The sequence below is a fragment of the Nerophis lumbriciformis genome, linkage group LG08, assembly GCF_033978685.3.
Source record: "Nerophis lumbriciformis linkage group LG08, RoL_Nlum_v2.1, whole genome shotgun sequence".
NCBI classification, from domain to species: Eukaryota; Metazoa; Chordata; class Actinopteri; order Syngnathiformes; family Syngnathidae; genus Nerophis; species Nerophis lumbriciformis.
This window is the reverse complement of record NC_084555.2, coordinates 5,278,328-5,288,405: the sequence shown is the minus strand read 5'-3', so window position 1 is coordinate 5,288,405 and position 10,078 is coordinate 5,278,328. Positions and strand designations below refer to the sequence as shown.

The 10,078-nt window shown below is 40.0% G+C and overlaps 1 pseudogene; it reads left to right on the top strand.

The window, feature by feature from the left end:
* Nucleotides 1-8,852: 8,852 nt before the first annotated feature.
* LOC133612046 (5S ribosomal RNA) lies at nucleotides 8,853-8,961 on the top strand (annotated as a pseudogene).
* The last annotated feature ends 1,117 nt before the right edge of the window (nucleotides 8,962-10,078 follow it).

The following is a 10,078-nucleotide window of genomic DNA, read 5'->3' as shown; positions in this document are numbered from 1 at the left end:
TCAAATCTGCTGAAACAAGCTACGTAAGCAACATGCTTCGACGAAGCTAGTAAAGAGAGACAGAGACTCTGATGCCACTTCACCTCCACCACTTAAGGATCAACTCTGCCTCTGCTCGTCATCATTCACCGCTGAAGGCACACACTCTGTCAATCAATGTTCCCTCTAATTGTTGATGTGTGTGAGCAAACGCAAAAACTCCCTGAGCATTGAGTGGAGCCCATGTGAGCAACTTTAGACGTGCACACTGTGGCTACACCAGCAGCACACCTGTCCCAAACCTCACTAAATAACAAGTTCCATCTCCATCCATCCATCCATCCATTTTCTACCGCTTGTCTCTTTCGGGGTCGCAGGAGCCTATCTCAGCTGCATTCGGGCGGAAGGCAGGGTACACCCTGGACAAGTCCCCTCCTCATCACAGGGCCAACACAGATACACAGACAACATTCTCGTATTATTATAATCAAATGACAGCAGTCATTTCCATTTCTAATATAAGTGTCTAGGCCCACTTACAATGACAATAACAACAAATATTGTTTTTCATGAACTGTGTACTTGTATTGTTTGTCTGGGTGGAGGTCCTGCTTTGGAAATAGTTTGTACCCCTTTCATTTAGTTCCCATTAAAACATTCACATGTTGCACAATGAGATGTAAGCAGGGGATCATGTGTACATTCCTGCAACTTCCTGTTTGTAAAAAACATATTTTTATTAGTATTTATTTTATATACTAACAGCATTTAATGATTAATATTTATAAATTAAGATTCCTAATAAATGACACTAAAATAAGCACACATTTGATTGGTAAATCATAGTGTAACGACCTGGAATTACACTTTATGTGTGGTGTTGGAGTTGTCCGACTTTTTGTGTGGCTGTAAACGCATCACTGGCTAAGTGCCATATGTGCAAGTGTTGGCACACGTGAGAAAGAGCGAGTGGCTGCTGTTGATATAACAAAGTAGCTTTTGGTCTGGTTTGTACTGCAGAAAATGACCACTTTTGCTAGATATCATTTTTTTTACTAATGTTTTGGTGATGTGTTTATGGCCGACAATAAAGAGTTTTGCTCAGTAAAGAAAATGCCTGGTTAGGCTTTGTGTATGTAGTGTGTGCCTTTCTTGGTTTACATCTATGCTGTTATTATGCTGTTTGTTACTTATGTACGTTATGTTGCAGCTATCATCACAGGGCCAACACAGATACACAGACAACATTCTCTTATTATTATAATCAAATGACAGCAGTCATTTCCATTTCTAATATAAGTGTCTAGGCCCACTTACAATGACAATAACAACAAATATTGTTTTTCATGAACTGTGTACTTGTATTGTTTGTCTGGGTGGAGGTCCTGCTTTGGAAATAGTTTGTACCCCTTTCATTTAGTTCCCATTAAAACATTCACATGTTGCACAATGAGATGTAAGCAGGGGATCATGTGTACATTCCTGCAACTTCCTGTTTGTAAAAAATATATTTTTATTAGTATTTATTTTATATACTAACAGCATTTAATGATTAATATTTATAAATTAAGATTCCTAATAAATGACACTAAAATAAGCACACATTTGATTGGTAAATCATAGTGTAACGATCTGGAATGACACTTTATGTGTGGTTGTCCGACTTTTTGTGTGGCTGTAAACGCATCACTGGCTAAGTGCCATATGTGCAAGTGTTGGCACACGTGAGAAAGAGCGAGTGGCTGCTGTTGATATAACAAAGTAGCTTTTGGTCTGGTTTGTACTGCAGAAAATGACCACTTTTGCTAGATATCATTTTTTTTTACTAATGTTTTGGTGATGTGTTTATGGCCGACAATAAAGAGTTTTGCTCAGTAAAGAAAATGCCTGGTTAGGCTTTGTGTATGTAGTGTGTGCCTTTCTTGGTTTACATCTATGCTGTTATTATGCTGTTTGTTACTTATGTACGTTATGTTGCAGCTATCATCACAGGGCCAACACAGATACACAGACAACATTCTCTTATTATTATAATCAAATGACAGCAGTCATTTCCATTTCTAATATAAGTGTCTAGGCCCACTTACAATGACAATAACAACAAATATTGTTTTTCATGAACTGTGTACTTGTATTGTTTGTCTGGGTGGAGGTCCTGCTTTGGAAATAGTTGGTACCCCTTTCATTTAGTTCCCATTAAAACATTCACATGTTGCACAATGAGATGTAAGCAGGGGATCATGTGTACATTCCTGCAACTTCCTGTTTGTAAAAAATATATTTTTATCAGTATTTATTTTATATACTAACAGCATTTAATGATTAATATTTATAAATTAAGATTCCTAATAAATGACACTAAAATAAGCACACATTTGATTGGTAAATCATAGTGTAACGACCTGGAATTACACTTTATGTGTGGTGTTGGAGTTGTCCGACTTTTTGTGTGGCTGTAAACGCATCACTGGCTAAGTGCCATATGTGCAAGTGTTGGCACACGTGAGAAAGAGCGAGTGGCTGCTGTTGATATAACAAAGTAGCTTTTGGTCTGGTTTGTACTGCAGAAAATGACCACTTTTGCTAGATATCATTTTTTTTTACTAATGTTTTGGTGATGTGTTTATGGCCGACAATAAAGAGTTTTGCTCAGTAAAGAAAATGCCTGGTTAGGCTTTGTGTATGTAGTGTGTGCCTTTCTTGGTTTACATCTATGCTGTTATTATGCTGTTTGTTACTTATGTACGTTATGTTGCAGCTATCATCACAGGGCCAACACAGATACACAGACAACATTCTCTTATTATTATAATCAAATGACAGCAGTCATTTCCATTTCTAATATAAGTGTTTAGGCCCACTTACAATGACAATAACAACAAATATTGTTTTTCATGAACTGTGTACTTGTATTGTTTGTCTGGGTGGAGGTCCTGCTTTGGAAATAGTTTGTACCCCTTTCATTTAGTTCCCATTAAAACATTCACATGTTGCACAATGAGATGTAAGCAGGGGATCATGTGTACATTCCTGCAACTTCCTGTTTGTAAAAAATATATTTTTATTAGTATTTATTTTATATACTAACAGCATTTAATGATTAATATTTATAAATTAAGATTCCTAATAAATGACACTAAAATAAGCACACATTTGATTGGTAAATCATAGTGTAACGACCTGGAATTACACTTTATGTGTGGTGTTGGAGTTGTCCGACTTTTTGTGTGGCTGTAAACGCATCACTGGCTAAGTGCCATATGTGCAAGTGTTGGCACACGTGAGAAAGAGCGAGTGGCTGCTGTTGATATAACAAAGTAGCTTTTGGTCTGGTTTGTACTGCAGAAAATGACCACTTTTGCTAGATATCATTTTTTTTTACTAATGTTTTGGTGATGTGTTTATGGCCGACAATAAAGAGTTTTGCTCAGTAAAGAAAATGCCTGGTTAGGCTTTGTGTATGTAGTGTGTGCCTTTCTTGGTTTACATGTATGCTGTTATTATGCTGTTTGTTACTTATGTACGTTATGTTGCAGCTATTTCAAATAGTTTTGTCAATTTGTTCTGGCCAGAAACAAATTGGCCTTTGTAACATATCTTTGTCTTTGTGTGTTGTATGTAGACCACATTGCTTAGCAGAGTTCAGTGATGCAAATGCATGTCAAGTTGATCAACAGATTGTATTATTCTCCAGTGCAATAACAGTACTAAAATGAAGGCTAAAAGGGCATTAATGGGAGCTTTAAAAAAAAAAAAAAAGAAGGAAAAAAAGAAGTAACTATATAGTTACTTTTCACAGTAACACATTACTTTTTGGTGTAAGTAACTGAGTTAGTAACTGAGTTACTTTTGAAATGAAGTAACTAGTAACTGTAACTAGTTACTGCTTTGCAGTAACTAACCCAACACTGGTTATAACTTCACCTTTATCGCTAGTTTTTAAGTCAAAATGCATCCGTTCTCCCTTTTCTGTCTACACACTATGCCTGCTTGTAAGTACTCCGTGATTGTGTGCCGCTGAACATGCTCGTCGGTAAAATGATTCATTAGTATCGCGGTACTATACTAATACCGGTATACCGTACAACCCTAGTTCGAACTATATGCTACTTTTTATTAGAAATGGCAACAGCGGAGGATGTATACCCCACAACAAGAGGATAGAGGAAAATAAGGAGTTTATTTATTATAGCGTCGAACTACAATGGCGGACACATGCAAAGTACTTTGGGCAAATTTCTACCCATCCATCCATCCATTTTCTTGTCCCTTTTGGGGTCGCAGGGGGTGCTGGAGCCTATCTCAGCTGCATTCGGGCGGAAGGTGGGGTACACCCTGGACAAGTCGCCACCTCATCACAGGGCCAACACAGATAGACAAACAACATTCACACTCACATTCACACACTTAGGGCCCATTTAGTGTTGCCAATCAACCTATCCACAGGTGCATGTTTTTGGAGGTGAGTGGAAGCCGGAGTACCCGGAGGGAACCCACGCAGTCACGGGGAGAACATGCAAACTCCACACAGAAAGATCCCGAGCCCGGGATTGAACTCAGGACTACTCAGGACCTTCGTATTGTGAGGCACATGCACTAACCCTTGTTCCACCGTGCTGCCCTCAAATTGCTACCAGAAGAATCAGAATCAGAATCAGCTTTATTGTCATTACGCAAGGTAACGAGATTGAGGCCATTCCATACAGTGCGATGTGTGCATGCTAGAAAAACAATGTGCAAATATATAAAAATATAAAAAATGTAGAAGTGCAATGAATATGGTGTGAAATGAATATATACATGAAAAAAAAAACGAAAAAAAAAACAGGGTGGTTGGTGGAATGGGTTATTGCACCGAAGAGAAGGCAGTTATGAGGGACAATGGGGCAGTCCGTTCAGGATGGTTATGGCCCTGGGGAAGAAGCTGTTCTTTAGCCTGTTTGTTTTGGTTTTAATGCACCTGTAGCGCTTCCCAGAGGGCAGCAGGTGGAACAGGTCAGAGCCAGGGTGGGTGCTGTCCTTGATGATGGCACTGGCTCTGTTGAGGCAGCGGGAGGTGTAGATGTCCGTCAGAGAGGGGAGAGGGCGGCCGATGATCTTCTGAGCCGTCTTGACCACTCTTTGCAGCCTCTCCCTGTCTGCTGCAGTGCAACTGCCGTACCATACCGTAATACAGTAGGTCAGCAGGCTCTCGATGGAACCCGGGTAAGTCTATTTTGTTGGCGACGATGACATGAGGTCGCTGAGAGAGCCCAGGCTCATACTGGTCTAGTTCATAGCGCAGGTGCTGGAGCTGGGTCCAGGGCTCAGGGGACGACAAGTCCACGTGCCGGTTTTTCATAAACCCAGTTTGGTCAGGTGATATGATGTTTGGTAAAATTGATTCAAGGCGAAGGGCCAGTGCTTTAGCTAAAATCTTATAGTCAGCGTTTAAGAGAGAGATGGGACGATAAGAACTACAATCGGAATCTACTTTGCCCGGTTTTAGTAATAAAGTTACATATATGGATAATTCGCTGACGTCACCCTTGGGTAAAACATCACCGGTTGTGCAACTTCAAAACGACTCATATGGAACAAGTATGAAGAAAGTGAAGTGAAGTGAAGTGTGAAGTGAATTATATTTATATAGCGCTTTTCTCTAGTGACTCAAAGCACTCCACATAGTGAAACCCAATATCTAAGTTACATTTAAACCAGTGTGGGTGGCACTGGGAGCAGGTGGGTAAAGTGTCTTGCCCAAGGACACAACAGCAGTGACTAGGATGGCGGAAGCGGGGATCGAACCTGCAACCCTCAAGTTGCTGGCACGGCCGCTCTACCAACCGAGCTATACCGCCCCAAAGGAAGGCAAGATTGTTTTATAAATATCTCCCCAATGCCTCCACGGTTTGATTGCCAATTTTCGGCATTTATGCAGCTCCCAAATGCACAAAAACAGGTACCAAAAACTAACAAAAGTTGGTTTCGCATAATAGTTCCCCTTTAAATATTTTCTGTTACAGATTAAAAAGCAATATTGTTGGAGTAATTTTTCTTTACAAGTTCTATATCAATCTATATTTATTTATTTTTTGTTTTCTTTAATGTTAATAACGATACAGTGTTATGCAGACGTGTATTTATGACAATTTTATAGACAAATTATACTATTTGTTGTTGCAGCAGAGAGTGGGGGGGGTATACGCATGAAGGTATGTGTTGCAGACATACTTGCCAACCCTCCCGAATTTTCCGGGAGACTCCCGAAATTCAGCGCCTCTCCCCAAAACCTCCCGGGACAAATATTCTCCCGAAAATCTCCCGATTTTCAGCCGGAGCTGGAAGCCAAGCACCCTCCAGCTCCATGCGGACCTGAGTGAGGACAGCCTTTTTTCATGACGGGAGGACAACAGGGTGACAAGAACTAAATCATCCAGACTAGAGATGAATTGTATTATTATGTTTATTTTACCTAAAAATAAATATATTTATTAATTAAAAAAAATTAAAAAAAATAAATACATTTTTACTATATTTTGCTAAAAACATAAAAATTAATTGTATTTTTATTTGTATTTTTTTTTGACTCCTTATTACATCCAGCCATAGAATTATACATCAAAATAAACATATTTGAAATAATTGATTTTAAATGATCATAATAATTCATTTAAAATGACCATATTTAATTATTAAAATAATTGCTTGTTTATCAACAACTTTAGCATTGTATTCATTACATTTTGAAACTCTCAGAAGCCAAGTTATGTTATATTCCTTAATATTTATTTATGCAAGTTTGAAGTATCAATTATCTAAACACAGTTTTGTTTGCATATTTTCAGGATGTAGACATCTATATATATATATATATATATATATATATATATATATATGTATGTGTGGGGAAAAAAATCACAAGACTATTTCATCTCTACAGGCCTGTTTCATGAGGGGGGTACCCTCAATCGTCAGGAGATTTTAATGGGAGCATTCGCATACCATGGTTTATATAGGGCACAGAGTGGGTGGGTACAGGCTGGCCTAGGGGCGTGGTGATTGGTTCATGTGTTACCTAGGAGGTGTTTCCGTCTATGGCGGCATGTTGTTACAATTTCGCTGCGCTTGTTGAGGGATGACAGGTCTGGACGGTAGATAATAAACAGTTTCTCTTTCAAGCATAGGTTGCATCTTTTATTACCACTATTGTAAGGTGTGCTGGATGCAAGAATTTGCCATGTTATTGAATATTCAACATTATTGTCTTTGAGGTCCCAAATGTGTTTGCTGAGTTCTGTGGTATTTCACAGGTTTTTGTTCCTGAAAGAAGCCTTGTGGTTGTTCCATCTGGTTTTGAATTCACCCTCGGTTAATCCTACATATGTGTCGGATGTGTTAATGTCCTTGCGTATTAATGTAGGATTAACCGAGGGTGAATTCAAAACCAGATGGAACAACCACAAGGCTTCTTTCAGGAACAAAAACCTGCGAAATACCACAGAACTCAGCAAACACATTTGGGACCTCAAAGACAATAATGTTGAATATTCAATAACATGGCAAATTCTTGCATCCAGCACACCTTACAATAGTGGTAATAAAAGATGCAACCTATGCTTGAACGAGAAACTGTTTATTATCTACCGTCCAGACCTGTCATCCCTCAACAAGCGCAGCGAAATTGTAACAACATGCCGCCATAGACGGAAACACCTCCTAGGTAACACATGAACCAATCACCACGCCCCTAGGCCAGCCTGTACCCACCCACTCTGTGCCCTATATAAACCATGGTATGCGAATGCTCCCATTAAAATCTCCTGACGATTGAGGGTACCCCCCTCATGAAACAGGCCTGTAGAGATGAAATAGTCTTGTGATTTTTTTCCCCACACATACATATTGCGCTCTACTACGGTATCGAGCACTATTTTTTGGATAACCTTATTAAGACATATATATATATATATATATATATATATATATATATATATATATATATATATGTATGAAATACTTGACTTGGTGAATTCTAGCTGTCAATATATTCCTCCCCTCTTAACCACGCCCCCAACCACGCCCCGCCCCACTCCTGACCACGCCCCCACGCCCCACCTCCCGAAATCGGAGGTCTCAAGGTTGGCAAGTATGGTTGCAGATAAAGTTTTTGCATTCAGATGGCAACAGTTTGACTATTTCCATTGCAGTTATCAACTATTATGAATACTGTTTTAAAACTTGAGCAAATTGGATGTTTTCTTATCTGCAAACCACTATAGTAAACTAAACAACTGAACAAAAATTGTTGCTTATAACTGAACATAATTAACTTTCTTAATGCAGCATTTTGTAGTCATTAGATTGTGCCAGTGTACCTAATGTTGTGGCAAGTGGGTGTAATCACCTGCAGCAGTTAGCCTCCATGACAACGGCAGCAGAACACACTGGGAAGCTATTTTAGGAGGGCACCGCCGCCACCTCATCCAACCTTAACGTGCAATCCAGTTGGCTTGATCAAAAAGATTTACAAAACAAAAACTGCAGCGCAGCAGACATCCACATGTATGCATGTGCGAGACACGGTCTTAATCCAACATACATTATCATCACCAGACAAAGGAGTGATTTGTGGGGGTGTCACTACACAGTGCACAGATCTGGATCATGAACATGGCTTAGGGGCTCAACAACCCTGTCCAAACCTGTGCAAATCTATAGCTTCATGAATAGATTTACTCTACAACGCCGACTGAAAAGTGGAAGTCAGCATTTTTGTCGGATCAAGGGCTTTTTTTAAGCAATAAGACATGCAGAAACATAGAAAATGCATAACTGATGCTGCCAAAAATACGGCATTTTGGATTGTATTTTGACATAAATGATAATGATAGGCTTACGGCCATACTACCCTGAGCACGTCCGATCTCGGAAGCTAAACCGGGTCGGGCCTGGTTAGTACTTGGATGGGAGACCACCTGGGAATACCAGGTGCTGTAAGCTTTGGCAGCACGGTGGAACAGGAGTTAGTGCATGTGCCTCACAATACAAAAGGTCCTGGGTTCGATCCTGGGCTCGGGATCTTTCTGGGTGGAGTTTGCATGTTGTTCCCCGTGACTGCGTGGGTTCCCTCCGGGTACTCCGGCTTCCTCCCACCTCCAAAGACATGCACCTGGGGATAGGTTGATTGGCAACACTAAAAATTGGCCCTAGTGTGTGAGCGTGAGTGTGAATGTTGTCTGTCTATCTGAGTTGGCCCTGCGATGAGGTGGCGACTTGTCCAGTGTGTACCCCGCCTACCGCCCGAATGCAGCTGGGATAGGCTCCAGCACCCCCCGCGACTCCGAAAGGGACAAGCGGTAGAAAATGGATGGATAAATGATAAATAAAAACGGACACTCACTTACACTTATGGCATCCAGAAGTTGCATTATGACGATGATAATGCTCAGAGAGGTGAAGCTATAGGTTTAGTATTCAGAGGTGGGACCAAGTCATTGTTTTGCAAGTCACAAGTAAGTCTCAAGTCTTTGCCCTCAAGTCCGAGTCAAGTCCCGAGTCAAGACAGGCAAGCCCCGAGTCAAGTCCAAAGTCAAGACTGGAAAGTCTCAAGTCAAGTCCTAAGTCCTGCATTTTGAGTTCCGAGTCCTTTCAAGTCCTTTTAACCACAGACTAATATATTAACACAGATTGTGTATGCTTTTCAAACGCTGTATTTATTTATTAAAACAAGTGCATTTTAAATTGCAGGAAAGAAAATTGTGCTGATATTGCACTTCATAATAGCACTATTAACCAGTCATTTTAAACATTAACTCATTCCTTTACAGAACAAACACATTGAAAAATAAAGTGCAAATGTACTTATTTGTACAAAAGTGTTAACATTGAAAAAACATGACATGTACGTGAACATAACAAAAAAGTTGTACTTTTTATATGTCAGGGCCCTATGCTGCATTGCATTTGCAAAAGACCAAATTAGCCAAGAGTCTGTCAGTCATTTGTGCACGATGGGGGCGTAGTATGATGCCACCATGGCTGAAAACTCGCTCCACTGGAGCACTGGAGGCAGGCACTGCCAAGACTCTCATGGCCACTCGGAACAGTGAAGGAAGAG